Raw genomic sequence first — 18,614 nt, 5'->3', positions numbered from 1 at the left:
ATGTTTTGCCAAATTCCAAGAAACACAGGGATTAGGAAAATAAGGTAAACAACACCCTCAGGAAATAAACAGATAAATAAAAAATGTGGGATATTCTGCAAGACAATTGAACTGGTCTCTTCCAAAGACTAAGGGGGAAACAAGGTTGTAAACTATTTTAAATTAAAAGACACTAATGAGGCAAAAACTAATGGAAAAGCATGAACTTTGATTGGATTCTTATTCTAAAAAGGAAGCTATAAGAGTATTTCAGTCTAGGTTTGATGCAGGATACAGGATGCTTGGGGCTGGTGCACTGGGATGACCCAGAGAGATGGTATGGGGAGGGAAGTGGGAGGGAGGTTCAGGATTGGGAACTCATGTACACCCGTGGCAGATTCATGTTGATGTATGGCAAAACCAACACAGTATTGTAAAGTAAAATAAAGTAAAATTTTAAAAAAAGAGTATTTCAGGGATGATTAGAGAAATCTGAATATAAAGTGGATACAGGAAGATAAAATATTTGTTGAATTTTTAATGTATGATAATGGTTCCCCTGGAGGAGGGCACGGCAACCCACTCCAGTATTCCTGCCTGGAGAATCCCCCTGGACAGAGGAGCCTGGTGGGCTCAGTCCATAGGGTCACAAAGAGTCAGACACAAATGAAGCAACTTAGCACAGCATGCAATGGTCTTCTGAGGATGTATGAGAAGGTCCTTATTTTGCTAGAAAATGCAAGCTGAAGCATTTATGGCAAGGTATCCTAATGCCCAATTCACTCTGCCTCAAATGACTCAGAAAAAAATTAGATTACACTGTATCAAAACTGCCATTTTAGTATGTGGCAGCTGAGTGTTAGCAACTTTACATGGCTCACCCTGACAAATGGGTGGAGGAGAGCATGAACACAAATACAGCAAAATGTTAACAATAACTGCATCTGGATGAAGGTCACATAAGTCTTCATTACTATTATTTCACCTTTTCACAATGAAAACCAAAGAGAAAAAGCTGACCTACATCCATTGGCCTGGATGGATTAATGATATATTATTTGGATTTCTTTTTTTAATGCTGAGAAACATATAGAGAAGAGACCCATCAATGAGTGGAATAGGGGACAACCTATATGTTTCTATGTATATGTCCAACCGTGATGAAGAGTATTCACTGTGAATTAAGCTATTAACATTGTTTATCTGAATAGAGGACAGCGTTCAGAAAAAGATAAATAACTTATGAAAACTTAATTTGCTTTATGCATCAAGTGGCCAAAGTATTGGAGTTTCAGCTTCAGCATCAGTTCTTCCAATGAATATTCAGGACTGATTTCCTTTAGGATGGACTGGTTGGATCTCCTTGCAGTCCAAGGGACTCTCAAGAGTCTTCTCCAACACCACAGTTCAAAAGCATCAATTCTTCATCACTTAGCTTTCTTCATAGTCCAACTCTCACATCCATACACGACTACTGAAAAAACCATAGTGTTGACTAGTTTTCTTTAACAGGAATCTTTTGTTCATACAACCTGTCCTTTGTTGTAGAACTCCTATATATTCCTAGCTTACCCCTCACCTTCTGGAGCAGTCTCTCAAGGTTACTTGAGATGTTGCCTCCTATGCTTGAAGTCCTAAAAATTCCCATAGAATAAAACATAACTCTCAACTTTCAGATTGTGAATTATTTTTTAGTCGGGTCAACAAAGATATCTCCCAGGATTTTTAACCCTGTATTTTCATTTAGATCAGGGCTTGGCAAACTATATCCTATAGCCAAATCTACTCTCTACCCATTTTTTGTCTTTATGCTTTATGCTTGTATAAGAGCAAAAAGCAGGAGTTATAACTCAAATGGGCACAATAAAGGACAGGAACCCGTTTTTGTAAATAAAGTTGCATTGGCACACAGCCACACCCATTCACTTACAAGTGTCTATGGCCAATTTCACGATTCAGTGGCAGTTGGTGAATAGTTGTGAAAGACTGTATGGCCCTCAAAGCTTAAAATATTTATGATCAGGTTCTTTGTGGAAAAAATGTTGCTGGTCCTTTATTTACATGATCAGCTTAACTGATGTCCTGGGTACCTGAATGGTGTGCCTTATAATAGAAGGCTATTATCTTATTTCAGTGTGCTAGTTTTCAAATGAGGAGAAGGCGATGGCACCCCACTCCAGTACTCTTGCATGGAAAATCCCATGGACAGAGGAGCCTGGTAGGCTGCAGTCCATGGGGTCACGAAGACTGAGCAACTTCCCTTTCACTTTTCACTTTCATGCATTGGAGGAGGAAATGGCAACCCACTCCAGTGTTCTTGCCTGGAGAATCCCAGGGATGGGGGAGCCTGGTGGGCTGCCGTCTATGGGGTCGCACAGAGTCGGACACGACTGAAGTGACTTAACAGCAGCAAGACTGCTTTAATTCTGACCTAGTGGGAAAAGAATACAGGTAGGCTTAAAAATCAGCTTCAGGAAGGCAACATCATCCTTTAAGTTAATATTGATAACGTAAACGTTGTTCACACACTTTGCTAGTGTTTCATATATATTGCATAATTTGGCTTTATGCATGTATAAGAGCAAGAAGCAGGAGCTATAACTAAGATGGGCACAACAGAGGACAGAAACAATATGGACCTAACAGAAAAGATATTAAGAAGAGGTGGCAAGAATACACAGAAGAACTATACAAAAAAAGATCTTCATGGAAAAAAAAAAAAAGATCTTCATGACCCAGATAACCACAATGGTTTGATCACTCACCTAGAGCCAGACATCCTGGAGTACAAGGTCAAGTGGGCCTTAGGAAACATCACTACAAACAAAGCTAGTGGAGGTGATGGAATTTCAGCTGAGCTATTTTAAACCCTAAAAGATGATGCTGTGAAAGTGCTGCACTCAATATGCCAACAAATTTGGAAAACTCAGCAGTGGCCACAGGACTGGAAAAGGTCACTTTTCATTCCAATCCCAAAGAAGGGCAATGCCAAAGAATGCTCAAACTACCGCACAGTTGCACTCATTTCACATGCTAGCAAAGTAATGCTCAAAATTCTCCAAGTCAGCATTCAATAGTATGTGAACCAAAAACTCCCAGATGTTTAAGTTGGATTTAGAAAAGGCAGAAGAACCAGAGATCAAATTGCCAACATCTGTTGGATCATTGAAAAAGCAAGAAAATTACAGAAAAACATCTACTTCTGCTTCATTGACTACACTAAAGCCTTTGTGTGGAAAACAACAAACTGGAAAATTCTCAAAGAAATGGGAATACAACTAAATTAATTTTAAAAAAGAAAAGAAATGGGAATACCAGGCCACCTTATCTGCCTTCTGCAAAACCTGTATGCAGGTCAAGAAGCAACAGTTAGAACTGGACATGGAACAATGGACTGGTTCAAAATTGGGAAAGGAATACATCAAGGCTGTATATTGTCACCCTGCTTATTTAAATTATATGCAAAGTACATGAGAAGAAATGCTGGGCTGAGTGAAGCACAAGCTGGAGTCAAGAATGCCACGAGAAAAATAACAATAACCTCAGATATGCAGATGACACCAACCTTATGGCAGAAAGCAGAGGAACTAAAGAGCCTCTTGATGAAGATGAAAGCGGAGAGTGAAAAAGCTGGCTTAAAACTCAACATTCAAAAAATGAAGATCATGGCATCCAGTCCCAGCACTTCATGGCAAATAGATGGGGAAACAGTGGAAACAGTGGCAGACTTTATTTTCTTGGGCTCCAAAATCACTGCAGATGGTGACTGCAGCCATGAAATTAAAAGATGCTTGCTCCTTGGAAGGAAAGCTATGACAACTTAGACAGCGTATTAAAAAGCAGAAACATTACTTTGCCAACAAAGGTCTGGATAGTCAAAGCTATGGTTTGTCCAGTAGTCCTGTATGGATGTGAGAGTTGGACCATATAGAAAGTTGAGCACCAAAGAATTGGTGCTTTTGAACTGTGGTGTTGGAGAAGACTCTTGAGAGTCCCTTGGACTGCAAGGAGATCCAACCAGTCCATCCCAAAGGAAATTAGTCCTGAATATTCACTGGAATGACTAATGCTGAAGCTGATGCTCCAGTACTTTGGCCACCTGATGCGAATAGCTGACTCATTAGAAAAGACCCTGGTGGTGGGAAAGACTGAATGCAGGAGGAGAAGGGGATGACAGAGGATGAGATGGTTAGATGGCATCACCGACTCAGTGGACATGAGTTTGAGCAAGCTCCAGGAGATGGTGAAGGACAGAGAAGCCTGGCGTGCTGCAGTCCATGGGGTCGCAAAGAGTTGGACACGACTGAGCAACTGAACAACAACAAATAACTCGTGTCATGATAGCGTCTAACAAAAATAACGCTACAGTCCACTAACGGTCCTTTTTTCTCTTAAAAGGGTCTGAACATGTCTGAAAAGCTCCATAATAAAAGTGTAGAGTTAATTAATTACACAATTAAAGGGAACAAAATTTACTCATAGTTGAGAAATATTTTAGTGTTGAAATCACAGCCAAGGAAAGAGAAGCTAAGAAAATTTTTTCTAGGTCTAATTATGCAAGCTGAATCATTGATTCAAACTTGTTTTATATTTTATATATTTAAACAATATACTATAGTATATCATGGAACTTTCTTCCTTGGATTTTTTTTCTAAGAGACTCTAAACTTCCAGGCGAAGGCTTAGCCCATCTTCCCCTCTGATTTAGACAATGGCCTATTCTAAATCATTTCCAGATTCCCTCCCATATTTTGAATTTATAATTGAGAAGTAAATTCCTCTTACTTTCACACGCAGTCCAAACACTTCACACACAACTCACAAACACCAGCACTTAGTTTATATCCTAAACTTGAGAACAGCCCACACCAATGCTTTTCAGCTTCTAATGGAGATATTTCAAGGCTGATATTTTCTCCAAACAAACTAAAAAACAGGATTTTTTTTTCTTTAAAGCCATTACATGTGAGCATACTTTCAAACACTTCTTAAATGAGCACTGGCAAAAATTAACCTCCACAAGGACCTGGTTAACTAACACATCCTGCAAAATGCAGTCAGATTCCTTCGGCTCTGCCTCTCAGCGTGCTCCTCAATCTGAGAAGCCTGTCTGCAAGGAAGATGATGCAATAATCATGTGTCTACAATTCCATTATGGTATAATTAATCTTAATTACACATTAAATTCTGCCTGAATTAAAAGACTCACATAGCTTGAATCTTGTTTGTGTTGCCTCTAATTTTACCATGTTATTTTGAGAAATGTAAAATAATAAACCTTCTAAAGCAAAATGGTGACTTTAGGGACCCTGTTCTTTGGGGTTCTTAACGGTTCCTGGTCAGCCCAGGCCAGTTTTCCCATTCGCCCAGGACCAGGTGAGGAGTGTCCCGAGTCCCTTTTTCCCATTCCCAGGCTGGGAAGCAGTCAGCACGTGGGAAAGGAAGTGGGGATGACACAGCCAGTCACCTGACAGTGGTGGGCGTCACCCGCCCAGCTCTGTGTGTTTCTGTTACTCTTCATTGCTCTGAAGGCTGACTAGCGATTTGGCATTTGCCTCCTTTTCTGTGCACCATTGTGAGAATTTCCTGGGTTCTCTTTCAATCTTCCCTCTCTTGCTTTCACAGGCACTTATTAACCTTTTTGGAGCTTCTCCAGGCACACCCAGCAACTCCTACAAGAGCAAAGGATCTTCTTAGAAGGCGGAAAGCTGCACCCATGGCAGCACCTTTATTATGGTACAATTCAGACACAGCCTGTATTATCTGGGAGGCCAGTATCAAGAGATCGTTTTTTCTGTTTGTACCTACTAAACCATGATGCAAATGAGGGCTTCTTTTCCCCTGTGGAAACAGGAATTCCAAAGTTCAACATCTTGCAGAGGTGGGAGAAAAAAATCTGGAACTACAAGAAACTCTTTGACTCTAGAAGCATAAAAATTGAGTCATGGTTTATACACTTTAGCATGGTACATTTTGACACTGAGAAGGACAATTATTGCTTCTCTTTAACAGAAAAGAAAATGTTCACTAAGAGCCATGCACCTAAAGTGGAAGGCTACCCACAGCACCATGGTCTGTGTTTTATGAAAAACTCTCAGCAGAACAAAAGTGGCCAGAATCCTGGCCAGTGCCCTGCCAAACGGCTGCCATGATAAGGATAATGAAAGTGTATGGTGGCTAGAGAACAGGAGGTACCATGTGCAAGCTCTATCCACTGCATGAAGGCCAGCAGTAGGTCCACATCTTTCCCAGATAACGTGGTAAAGTAGGACGTTCCTCTGTGCAGGGACCTTTAAAATCCCAGAGAAATGTTTGAACTTAGCCTCTTTCTTCTTGTTTCCTGTATTTTCCAGGGTAGTTGTCAAATCATACAGCTTCCCTTTATAGAAGACATACCATGTTCATAGATTGAAGGACTCATTATAGAGATGTCAACTCTCCCCAAGAGAGGCCAGAAACATATCCCTACATGAACTGTCACCTGATTTATGGGAAAGGTGGGAGCTATAGGAGTACTATTGATATGATTTTTCCTTGATCTGGGTCCTGATAACATCAGAGTCTCAAGTTTGTGAAAACTTAAGTTGTACATGTAGGATATACACAATTTTCTATTTGTATATTATTCTTCAACTATGTTTTCAATCCCTTTGAACCCCAATAAGAGTTCAAATGACACATTTCAAAGATTAAACTGTTAGTGTTCAAAGCAAAAAAAAAAAAAACCAAAATATTCAAATTTTGCATTAATTCAACAGTGATTTGGCTCTTAGTTGGTCTTTTAAAGAGTCTTAAATAGTTTGCCTCTTTTAAATATCTAGGTACTTGAGCTGCTTATCTGCCCCATTCCTTTTCCTACCCATATACTTTAAGACAAACAAAACACTATTAACAGGTTTTTTCTATCATGCACTTAAATCTTGTGCCCAGGATCCTTTGCTCCAGACACTGTATCAAACTTCTTTGTTCATAGAAAACAACTAGAATGATTACACTGAAGGAAAAGTATAACCTAGTGAGTGCTAAAAAGTCTTATTTCCAATGTTCCCTCTTTGCCCTCTGAGAAAATTCTTCAGAAAGCACACTGTCTTCAGAGAGCACACTGTTCTTCCTAAAGGCCACTGGTACTGGACCTGTTATATCCTCTGTGGTGAAGTCACTTATCTTTAGCTGAATGCTTTCACAGATAACAAGTAGGTTTTGCGGGGCACCTTGTAAGCGAGTAATGATCATTTATTACTTAGCTCCACTTGGAAATCTGCAACCCAAGACTCACTGTAGTCAATAAATAGTGGAAAAGAAGGGCATTCTGGCATGAAGACTGTTTATATGTTATACTGGATTTGTGCTCATATTCCATTAAACTTTATTGAAGAGACTGGGAAATTTGATTGCTTTCTATTTCTGGAATTCTATTAACCTACAGGCCCATCCCCAAACTGCAAGACGCATGGCTCTACATATCGTGTGCCTCTGCAAAATGAGGGGCACAGACAATGGCAACACGAAGATATATTAAAAAATACATAATGTAACTTGTCTTAATATACTTTTCTGAGTCTAAAAATATGCCAGACCAAAAGAAACATATTTACATAAAAAGCAGACAAGGTCAAATAACAAAGAAAGCCCTTAATTAGTTGTAATCAACTTTAATTTGCATACCGTATATAATTCCTAAATGATTGTTAATAATAACTTTATATAATGGACTTCCAATTTTCATGAAAATGGCACATTTTGATAAGCAGACACAAAACCCTAGTACTAATAAGGTTTAATTTGCATACATTAGACTGATTATCCAAACAAAAGGATTACAGTATTACTTCTCCATACCTTTATGTCCTTATTATGCACATTTATTAACTTCACAAAAGCTAGCTGTTAGTGACAAACAATAGCCATGGTTCAAAGAGAAATCTAAGGAATGAATAAGGTACATTTTAATGCTAAGGAGCAAAGTTTATACATCATAAATGCTGGATTTAACTCTTTGTTGGCTAAAGAGGCTAAAATCCCACAAGGGGTGCTTACTCCTCTGAATAAGCCATGTGTTTGTTACCTGAGAAATAAAGCCCCTAACATACTTCATCACTCCATTTTCATAATGAATTTATCCCAAGCTCGGAAGCCCCAACACTGCAGTACACTGAGCATTCACGAACAGCCACAGAATGAAGCTTTAAATGTGTAGTTCTAGGGTGCGGTGTTAATAAATATATTTCAACAAGCTTAGTTTTCAGCCGAGTAAATAATAATATAGGTGGCATTAGTATTGATATCGGTTCCTAATGGTATCACTTATACCCTGCAATTAAAGTTTAAGCACTAAATAAAGCATTATTAGGAGATCTGAGTTGGCTTTTCTTACATGTGAACACAAATGAAGCTCACGAGTGTTTGGAGAAGAGCCAAAAAACTTGCAACTTCACCACAAGCTACTTCCGGGGTTTTTCTCCACGCTTTTGCTACTTGGCAAGATACAGAATTAGAGCACCAGGAAATGGTTTCCAAAGAAGGCAAGAGGAACTGGAAGCCCCAGGAACTGAACTGAACACCGCCGAGGTTAACTCCAACCTTATGCACATAATAGCAAAGATAAACGCCATCTGGAAGAAATGCGAGCAGCTCAAAATCAAGTTAGATTCTTGCTAGTGTTGTGCTGAATATTCTGTGCTTAAAATTCAAAAGAAAAAGACATCCTAGCTGAAGGAGAAAAGACTTTAAACCTTCCTGTGTTTCCCCTAAACTGCTGCTCCCTGCTCAAAGCCCCAAAGCACTACCAAGGGCTGGGTTAGGAAGGAGACACATTTTAACTGACAATCCTGCACTGAATAGGATTCTCCCAAGTTTCACTCTTGCATTTCCAGAAGCTAGAAACTGCTCGATTTAAGGGATGTGTCCAATGCCCACTTGTCAAACGACTGAACACTGTACAGGAAATGGTGGCGTGAATGACTGAACACTGAACAGGAAGCTCTGGCTCTGGGATGCCCTGCCCTACTCCCCACCTCAGATGCAGCTTCGCCAATGGATGTTCTTCATCTTTATTTGATCAAGTGTTCCAGGAGCTTCCTTCAGTTGCTACACGTATTTGAGGTGAAACATTCTTAAGTCAAAATCAGACCAAAAGACTAACATAAAATTCCGCTCGTCAAAGTGAACAAAGGAGTTCCAACGCATTTTGTTTTTCCCAGTATGAATTTAGAGCCTTGAAGTCAATTTCAAATTGGACAAGTAGTAGCGAACAGTTCACCATTTGGTGTAACCACCACCATGCAGGAAGGACCCATAACAAAACAACCGAAAAATGCTACTGCTCTGAATACAGCCATTATCATGATCTCAGAGTAGCTAGAAAAACTTTCGAAATACCAGAATGAAACAAGAATTAGTGTTATTTGCTTAATAAACTGACAGAAAACGGTGATGGTGCCTCTAACCAATACTATCAATATTTTGCCAATCCCAAAGTCATTACCTGAATGTGCTCAAGATATTCCCACTGACTTCAGCAGGGTCACTCCTACATACAGAACAACAGTGAACTGTAGTCCTGAAAATAAATATTTAGATGGCAACTTTCTTTCCACCAACTCAAAGTCTGAACGCTTTAATCACAGTGTTATGTCCTCAGTGATCTCTCTCCAAGTGTGGATTTTCAAATTGAGGAACCCCTGGCCCAGCTGGTTCAGGGCACATTCCTTCTAGCCAGGGGGGCATTCCTGCTAGCTGGGGGAGGGGAGCACGGACCCCTCCTCCCTCCCAGGCCACTGAGAGGGAGGCTGCGCTTCTTCACCCAGACCCATCACAAAATCATAATATAATAACTACAACAACATGAGACAGGAAGCCAAGCGGGAACCTAACTTCCATTAGCATTTCCTTTGCTCAAACGGAGCGCACAGACTCCCAAAGAAATAAATCCACACTCCAGTTCTCTTTCTACCTTTTCTCTGTGCACTGTGGAAGAGAAATAAAGATCTCTTTGTCCCTTCAGATGGGCGGCTTTTCATGAGCGATGCTGCAGAGCCGAGAGCACTTCAGACTCTGCGGAGAACAAAGGCCAGCTTGCCTGCTTACCTGATTACGGAGAAATGTCCCTCTTTAGCAGTGTCTTCGCCTAGTACACCAGCTGCCACCGGGATTCAATCACATTCCAGCAAGACTTCTAACAAAGGTATGAAACCCACCCAAACTTAGAAGATGAAAACTCACAGAGTGAAAACATATGCAGATTCTTGTCCTGTTAATCCCACGTTCCAATCCCCAGATCACTGGGGCCTAAAGGGGCTAGCTAGGGCTGGAGCCAGGCTCCAAATGAATCATTTAAAACATTCAGATTCTGTGCATACCATTGTATCTCATCTACTTGCATGAGGATATAAATGCATTGTACATCAGTTTGCCTGGGGTATGACGCTACTGAACCTACCATCTTGAGCGTGCTAATTCCATTATGTAATATTTTTCTTTCCTCTCAGTCAAGACTCATCCGTTCTCTTCACCCAGCACAGTATTGTCCAAGAGTTAAAAACTGAACTACCTCATTAAGGTTAAAAATGCTAGACGGAAGCAAATCCTTCCGTTGAATTTCTAAATGCCTTTTAGAAATTTTGTGCTTAATATTTCCTGTCCTTTTTCTTAGCTCAGGACTCCAGTTTGTGAAACTGAGGTGTCCTTATAGCATATCCAAGTGAATGAGTTTTTAAGGGGAAAAGAAAGCATTTGGCATACACCGATCTGATGTTACCACACCAGGTGACAAACCAATGATATACCCAGGGACATTTTACACATGCCTGGGGCGATCATGAATCCCACTGCTAGCTTCTGCCTGTTGTCCTGGAGAACTATTAACTGCACCTCTTTTCACAATTCAAAGTGTCCTGGCTTGGATGATAAATTATATAGTTCATTTAAGCTATTTCCCATCAGTAGCATATGTAAGCAAGTATTGAGTAACATAATTCATGGATGTCTATACTGAGGGGCCTTCTCAATATCTAAAGCAGAAGTTCAATGTCACATTGATAAACCATAGTATTGAAACTGAGCAGGACCCTGGGGGATACAAAAGCCTTTCCATGTCCCCCTTCTCTTGTTTGTAGGAAAAAGACTTCAGCCTCCAAGACCTTCCCTGAGTTCCAAAGGACAGCCTCAAACAGTTTCTAATCGGGGACAGGAGAGGATGTGGAGACAAGGGTGGGGCCAGCCAAGAAACAGTGGAGCAGCAAGATGGGGCACCGTCCTGGCTCCTCCTCGAGGAACACACTCGCCAACATCTGAGTTCTCCAGCAGGAACCAAGGCCCCACCCAGCTGGGGGATGGTAACTTCAGGCTGAGCATGGAGCACCGCCCTATTACCTCATCACCCACCAATGAGAACAAAGTCACAGGCTCTTCAGCCCTCACCCTAAATTTTGCCTTTGAAAACTTCTCCCTGAAAACCATAAGAGTTCAGGTTTTTGAAAACCAGCCTCCTGTTCTTCTTTCTCAGCCCTGCAATCAATCTTTCTCTGCTCCGGACTCTGACACTTCAGTTTGTTTGGCCTCACAAAGGTGCTTCTGCAACACTATACTGATACTTTGGGTTGCCATTGCCTTCTCCGTTTCATATTGACACTAACATTTTAAAATCACTTTCAAGTACTTTGATTTTTTTTCTTCTTCTGGGTCCATGCCCGACCCCTATAGTGTGAGCAGCTAAGACACAGATCATTGATGTGCCTCCTATCCTAGAGGTGCTATTTCTAGAAAACCGTAATAGAAACCTAGATCTGACACTCTAGAACTGAACCTAGAACTGAGATCTGACACTCTCTGATATATCTTTTAGCTTGTTATTCTGTTTCTACTCAAGCTTACTTTGCTAGCAAAAGGAGGACTTGGAAACAAACCCTACAGTTTTTTATGACTTTTTTACAAGAATTGAATTTCTTATTTCTCTGGATCAAATCAAGATCCACAGACTAAAACAAGATGTGTTCATCAGATTAAAACAAGACTTTTTAAGTTATAAAGTCAGTGAGGTTTGGACAGTAGAAGGAAAGGGACTTGGGATGGTGTTTATGAGCCTTTACTCAGGATGGTGAATTCAGACAAGTTGTTAAAGTCTTGAAGCTCTGTCCTTTAGATTAAAGAGAAATGCATTGCCACACAAATGTTTTCCACCATGGGCACTTCCTAAATCATATCTCACTAGTAGTTTCTTTACATCCATCCTACAGGCACCAGGACCTAGGTCGCCACGGAGCACTGAAGATTCCATGTCCTCCTGCCTTGGCTTTCCGGACATCACGCCCTCCTAGTTCAACCCCTCTGGTCACTGCACATCCTTCTCTACCAGGCTCTTGAATTTCTGCGTTCAACAGGATTACTCACAGCTTGGTGGGAGACACTCTTCCCTTCAAATGACAGAGGTAAACCACTTCCAATGCATGTGTTTTATTTGGCCCCGATCAGCTTTTTAAATAGAGCCAGCATTTGAAACAAAGACACTTTGTGGTAGAATCCAGATTCCTGGTCTCAACTGAAAATCCATGTAATTATCATATGGCAATATACAGCTAGAGTAGACAGTCCCAGTCACTGACTCAAAACATGCATCTGCCTTTCATCATCATGTGTTACCTGTCTGGCTCTCTAGGCACTGGAGTTTGCAATCTTGGTTCCACACGCCTACGACAGCTTCAGGGACCAACTGTCTGCACACTAACAATATTCATTTGGACATTTTCTGATGCCCAGCTCCACACGCCTGAGTGAGTGTCCTGAGGCCCAGAGCACACATCTGTGTGTCCACTAAGGTCCAGACATACACATCACATGTGCTCTGTGTTTACCCTTAAACATATATGTCCTCTGTGATCCAGGGCCACGTATCCAGTGGCCTGCCCAACATCGCCACCTGAATGATACAAACAAGGGCATCTCATATGCAGCATCTCCAAAACTGCTCTTTCTCCCAAATCTGACCACCAGTGTGGTTTACCTCAGGAAAAAAAATTATTGCAAGGTAGGCCTCTGAGACATATAAGACACCACTGTATCCTTCAAACTCTATATTCAATAATCATGAAGTTCTATTGACTTACTTCCAAAGTATGTTTCACTTTAGCCACCTTGGATCATACCACTATCATTTCCATCCTAAACTGTGCAGTCATTTCATAATGGGTCTTCCCACAGGTATACTCTGCACCCTCCCAATCCATTACCCTGATTAAAATTTCTCAGTGGCTTCCCATTATCTTGCATCCTTAACGAGAACCTCCAAATCCCTTATGGGCTGACCCTCTAAATTCTTTCAGTACCATTTACCCTGAACATTCTCCTCTACAACTTCACTGGCTTTCTCCTTAGTTTTTTGAGATGCAGCATTCTTTCCCACTGCAAGGCCCTCTGACTAACTCTTCTTTCTACCGACACTTACTATCCACCTCTACCCTCTTCACTGTCATGGGGGATGAGCATAACCCTGGGGTAAGTCCCAGCCCCCGGTGTTTCTCATACGCCCTGGGTTTAGTGACGCACACTAAAGGTTAAGCACCACTGATGGAGATAGCGTGGCTGATAGCTCCTGCTAGGTCTCAAGTCTCTCACTTTATCTAGAAAGTCTGCACTGACCCTCACAATACTGTGGTCAGGCCCCCGCTGTGGTTTATGTTCACAGCACAAAGTACTTGTCTAGGACAATACATACAGTGACTAAACTAATTAGTTATCTGTATAGTCACCGTTTCATGTCGCAGCAACTGATTGCAGTATCTATGAAGCTAAAGACCAATTTTGTCTTATTTACTTTGAGCCACAGTGTATGGAGGAAAAAACGGAGAACACACTTTAACAAGGAAACATTCGCCTCTTTTGACAAGCCCTCGAGGCTTTAAAAAAAAATCGACCTGCACATTCTCTGCCTAGACGTTTGGATACCTAAATTTGACACCTTATTTTAGGTTGAGAGCCCAGAACATGCAGCTCAGAGGAGACACTCACCGACAGTGGTGGGCGGCTGAGATTGGGCAGTGTGATATTAACCACTGCGCGCTGGGGGAGAGGACCCACTGGCCTTAGGCTGGCTTGTGTGCTGTGGAAAAGCAAGGCCCTTATAGCCATTTTACGGCTCTGGGTCCATGGGGAGCCCAGAGTTCTTCTGGCCTCAGGCCACTTGTGCTTTGTGGAAGTGAGAAACCTCTCGGCTACCACCCTTCTCTGCACAGATTGAAAGGACTGTCGCGGTCACAGACAGGACCATCCACTAGAGTTCTGCTGTTCATTTTCCCCCCAGTCTGCCCGAGTGCATAAGACAAGCGCTAAGAGGGCTAACCAGGCTTCAGCTGGCAAACATGCTGTGGACACATACTGCCTGCTGGCCACCTTACAGGCCTGCCTCAGAGTGGAACCAAGAGCTCTTCCTGCTAACAACATGCTCGTATGCTGAGGAGGTGGGAACCTTCTCGGCCACCGTCCCTCCCTCTTTCAGGTTCATCCAATTCCTTTGTGGCTACCCACTGATGATTACTGGGGGACCAATGAGAGGGCCTTCTGACCGCCAGCTGGCCTAAAATCCACAGATCCTTCAGGACCCCAGCTTGCGGCAGATGGGAAAACTAAGCACCTTCCACTCTTAGGCCTCCAGGGTGCTGTGGAAGACAACTGCCTTTTGGTGACTGTTCTTCCGCAGCACCCTGGTGTCCTGGTGGGGCTTCCGGTCTCCAACCGGACTGCACGCGTGGGTTCCTCGGGTCATTTGAGCCCCCAGCCTCTCTGTGTGCGGGGGAACCAAGAGCCATTCTAGAATGCTCCTGCCCAGAGCTCTGCACTAGCTTTTAGCCACCACCGCGGCCTCACATGCTTTAGAGCCAGGGCTCTTCATGTCTTTGACACCAAGCGCATTTGGAAGAAGAAGCAGCCCTTTCAGCTACCGTCCTCCTGACACGCTGGTGTCCTGAGGGCCCTTCCTGTCAGAAACCTTGCCACCCACTTGAGTTCCGCAGGTCCTTTGGACTATTTGTGCTGAGCAACACAGAGTAAACTGACATCACTGGACTATGTGCTTTGGAAATACTAGCCGTTTGGGGATTCCCTGGTGGCTCAGACAGTAAAGAGTCTGTCTTCAATGTGCGGGACACCCGAGTTTGATCCCTGGGTTGGGATGGTCCCCTGGAGAAGTGAAGTGAAGTGAAGTCGCTTAGTCGTGTCCAACTCTTTGCAGCCCCGTGGACCATAACCTACCAGGCTTCTCCATCCATGGGATTTTCCAAGCAAGAGTACTGGAGTGGGTTGCCATTTCCTTCTCCAGAGGATCTTCCCAACCCAAGGATCAAACTCAGGTCTCCCACATTTTAGACAGACGCTTTACCATCTGAGCCACTAGGGAAGGAAATGGCAACTCACTCCAGTACTCTTGCTTGGAAAATCCCATGGATGGAGGAGCTTGGCAGGCTACATACCATGGGGTCACAAAGAGTCGGATACGACAGAACGGCTTCACTTTCACTTTTACTTTCAACCTATAATACTAGAACTCTCTAGTTTTAGCCAGGCACATAGCTATACAGAATAAATATTATAGTTCCAATCCTCCCTTGCAGCTAAGTGTGATGATATGTCTTAAGTTCTGAGCATTGAAATATAAGAAGCAATGTATGCAACTCCTAAACCAAGCCCCAAAATGGTTCCCTTCCCCTTCTCAGTGGCTGCTAGAGCTCCAGCCATCACATCTGTCTGGGCAGCAAGTCTGAGGAACAGAGAAAAAGGTGTGCCCTCTTTCTTTTCAGGTGACTTCCTAGAAACACCACTCAACATGTCCTCATCCAGAATTTAGTCAAACTGGCTGCTCTTCCCTGAAAGAGAGGCCAAGAAACGTGGTCTTTGAGCTGCACTACAATATGTAAAGGTAAAAATCAGTGTTTGGTTACTAAAGGACAAATGGAGTGCTTTCTCTGCCTAGTAAACTGCCTTAAAACTTAGTATCTTAAAATAACAACCACCAAAAAATAAGTAAAAATAACAATAACCATTTTGTTCTCTCTCATGAATCTGCGCGTGGAATGGGCTCAGCTAGGCAGTTCTGCTGCTGGTTGCACACAATAGCAGTCAACTAAGATTGCTGGGACTCCTCACTCTCATCATGGTCTCATGGCCTCTCCTCTCCATGTGATCTCTCTCTAATGGCGTGGCCTAAAACACCAGAAGAATGGATATCTGGAGACAATTAGCAGCCTTTGTCTCATGTCCCTTCAAGACAAGACAAATCATCTAACAAACTAAGAGAAGACCACTGCTATAAAAAAACTCATGAAAAGAAACACTGGTCATTATACTTAGAAGCTAAAGGAAATCAGAGTAAGATCAATAAGGGACTTCCCTGGTACTCCAGGTACTAAGACTTTGCGCTCCTACTGCAGGGGTCCTGGGTTCCCTCCCTGGTTGGAAAACTAAGATTCCGCAAGTCACACTGTGAAAGCAAACAAAACAAAAAAGTAAGACCAATGATAATCTTACAATGAGCCTCAAGCCAGCTCGTCATAAAGTCCTAGTAAGCATTTAAGACACTAAATGTTGGTAAAATCTGTGCCTAACATTAACAAGCCATCCAAAACAAGACAGTTCGTAGGAGAGGAAATACAACTGGCCGGTGGTCACGTGAAAAAAGACTTGGCCTCACTAATAATGAAAGAAATGTTCATAAAACCAATAATAAGCTATAGATTTTGTTCATCAAACTAATAATATTTTAAAAGATTTAAAATACCCAGTGTTATCAATGCTATTTGAGGGAGTATGAAGAGGAATGATCTTTTTAAAGAGCATTTTTTCCCCATATCTATAAAGTTCAATTTGTATGTATCTTTTAAGGGAGCAATTCCAATCTCAAGTCAATAGTTCATAAAAATAACTGTTTGAGTATTCAAGAATATATGTTAAATAATATGCACTTCAGGATCTGTATAGCACACAAAATCGGCTAGCATCTGCATCTCTAGACTCTAGCATCTATGTCTGCATCCACATTGCAGCGATCTAGCATCTGCAGCGTATCACTATGCTGCAGGTTCTTCTTCCATTCCTGCTTTTTGTGCAAGGAAACCGAGTCTTGAGAGGTTAACTAGGTTGGCCAAGGTCACACAGCCAGAAAGCAGAAGGAATGAGATCCAAGCCAGGTCTCCCTGATTCCAGAGCCTAAGTTCTTCCTCACTGTACATTCTGTTCCCCAGATGTCCTCAGAAACCTTCCCACGCTTGGTAGATGCACGTTGCCTCAGGATGACCTTTCTTCTCATTTATCCTTGACACTTACTGGTAGTTTAAATTACTCAGAAGGGCTAGAGATAGAACTGCTGGGGCTAGGGAGGAATATTACCAGCCTGCAGTTGGAACTGCTGCTGCTGCTAAGTCACTTCAGTCGTGTCCGACTCTGTGCGACCCCCAAGGCTCCCTCGTCCCTGAGATTCTCCAGGCAAGAACACTGGAGTGGGTTGCCATTTCCTTCTCCAATGCATGAAAGTGAAAAGTGAAAGTGAAGTCGCTCCATTGTGTCCGACTTGTATTGACCCCATGGACTGCAGCCTACCAGCCTCATCTGTCCATGGGATTTTCCAGGCAAGAGTACCGGAGTGGGGTGCCATTGCCTGCTCTGCAGTTGGAACTAGATTCAAGTATATAGATATTTAAGTAAAAAAGTTTTGAGGTGGGAAAAAAGCTGTAATACATAATGCTGGCGAGGCTGCAGTAAAATTGATACATTTGTATACTGCTAATGGTGGAGTAAATTGGTTTAACTAGTTAGAGAAAATTTTGGCAATGTTTTGAAACAGACATTAAAATGTTCACACTGTTTGATCAGTGATCCCATTCACAGGAAATTAGTTAAAGGAAATAATGCAAGAAGATAGTTAGGTGCTCAGAAGGTTTCATTATAATATTATTTGTATTAATAAAAGCAAAAACAATTTAAAAAACAAATGTCCAATATGAGGGAAGGATGAAACAATGATTAAGGCTTTGTATTTGACAAGAACCACAGCTGTTCACCTTTTTTCTCTGAGTCTTTTGGCTCTTCAAGCCCTGATCCTCACACAGCCCCGGGTGCTTGTGTGAAATAAAACAGCAACAATCAGCAAGGCTCGCTGAGCTCTGCACAACCAGAATGGAATCAGCCCAATGTTTTTCTTCACATCGAACAAACTGAGAACGCGCTCCACCTGCCCTCTTTTAGCTCTGCATAAGTCTCCACTCTTTAGCACATTTGCTGTTTATGGTGGCAACTTCCTCACAGTTTTCTCGTCATTTCCAAAATGTTTTCTTCACTGAAGTTGTGCGTAAGCTTATGGTATTCAGGACGCCCGCCAGGACTCTGAGAGGTGCCGAGGCCTCGCTGTCTCCCCGACGAGTGGGGCAGAGGCCAAATCACAACTTTGCTAACTGCAAAGCCTCGCCGAGCAATGACCTATAATTATAACAAATACATCAAATAGTGATTATTTTTATTGATGTCAAGCTGCATTTTTACAATGTGTTGTGTTCCGAGAGAGCCAGCATTCTTTCCTGGCCAATGCCCAGCTCCGCAAGCTGCTTACAAACTACAGGCACAGAGTCTAATTGGTTCTCAAAGTTTTGTCCAAAGAG

This window comes from Ovis canadensis, chromosome X (genome assembly GCF_042477335.2).
Source record: "Ovis canadensis isolate MfBH-ARS-UI-01 breed Bighorn chromosome X, ARS-UI_OviCan_v2, whole genome shotgun sequence".
Lineage (NCBI taxonomy): Eukaryota > Metazoa > Chordata > Mammalia > Artiodactyla > Bovidae > Ovis > Ovis canadensis.
This window is presented reverse-complemented; position numbering follows the sequence as displayed.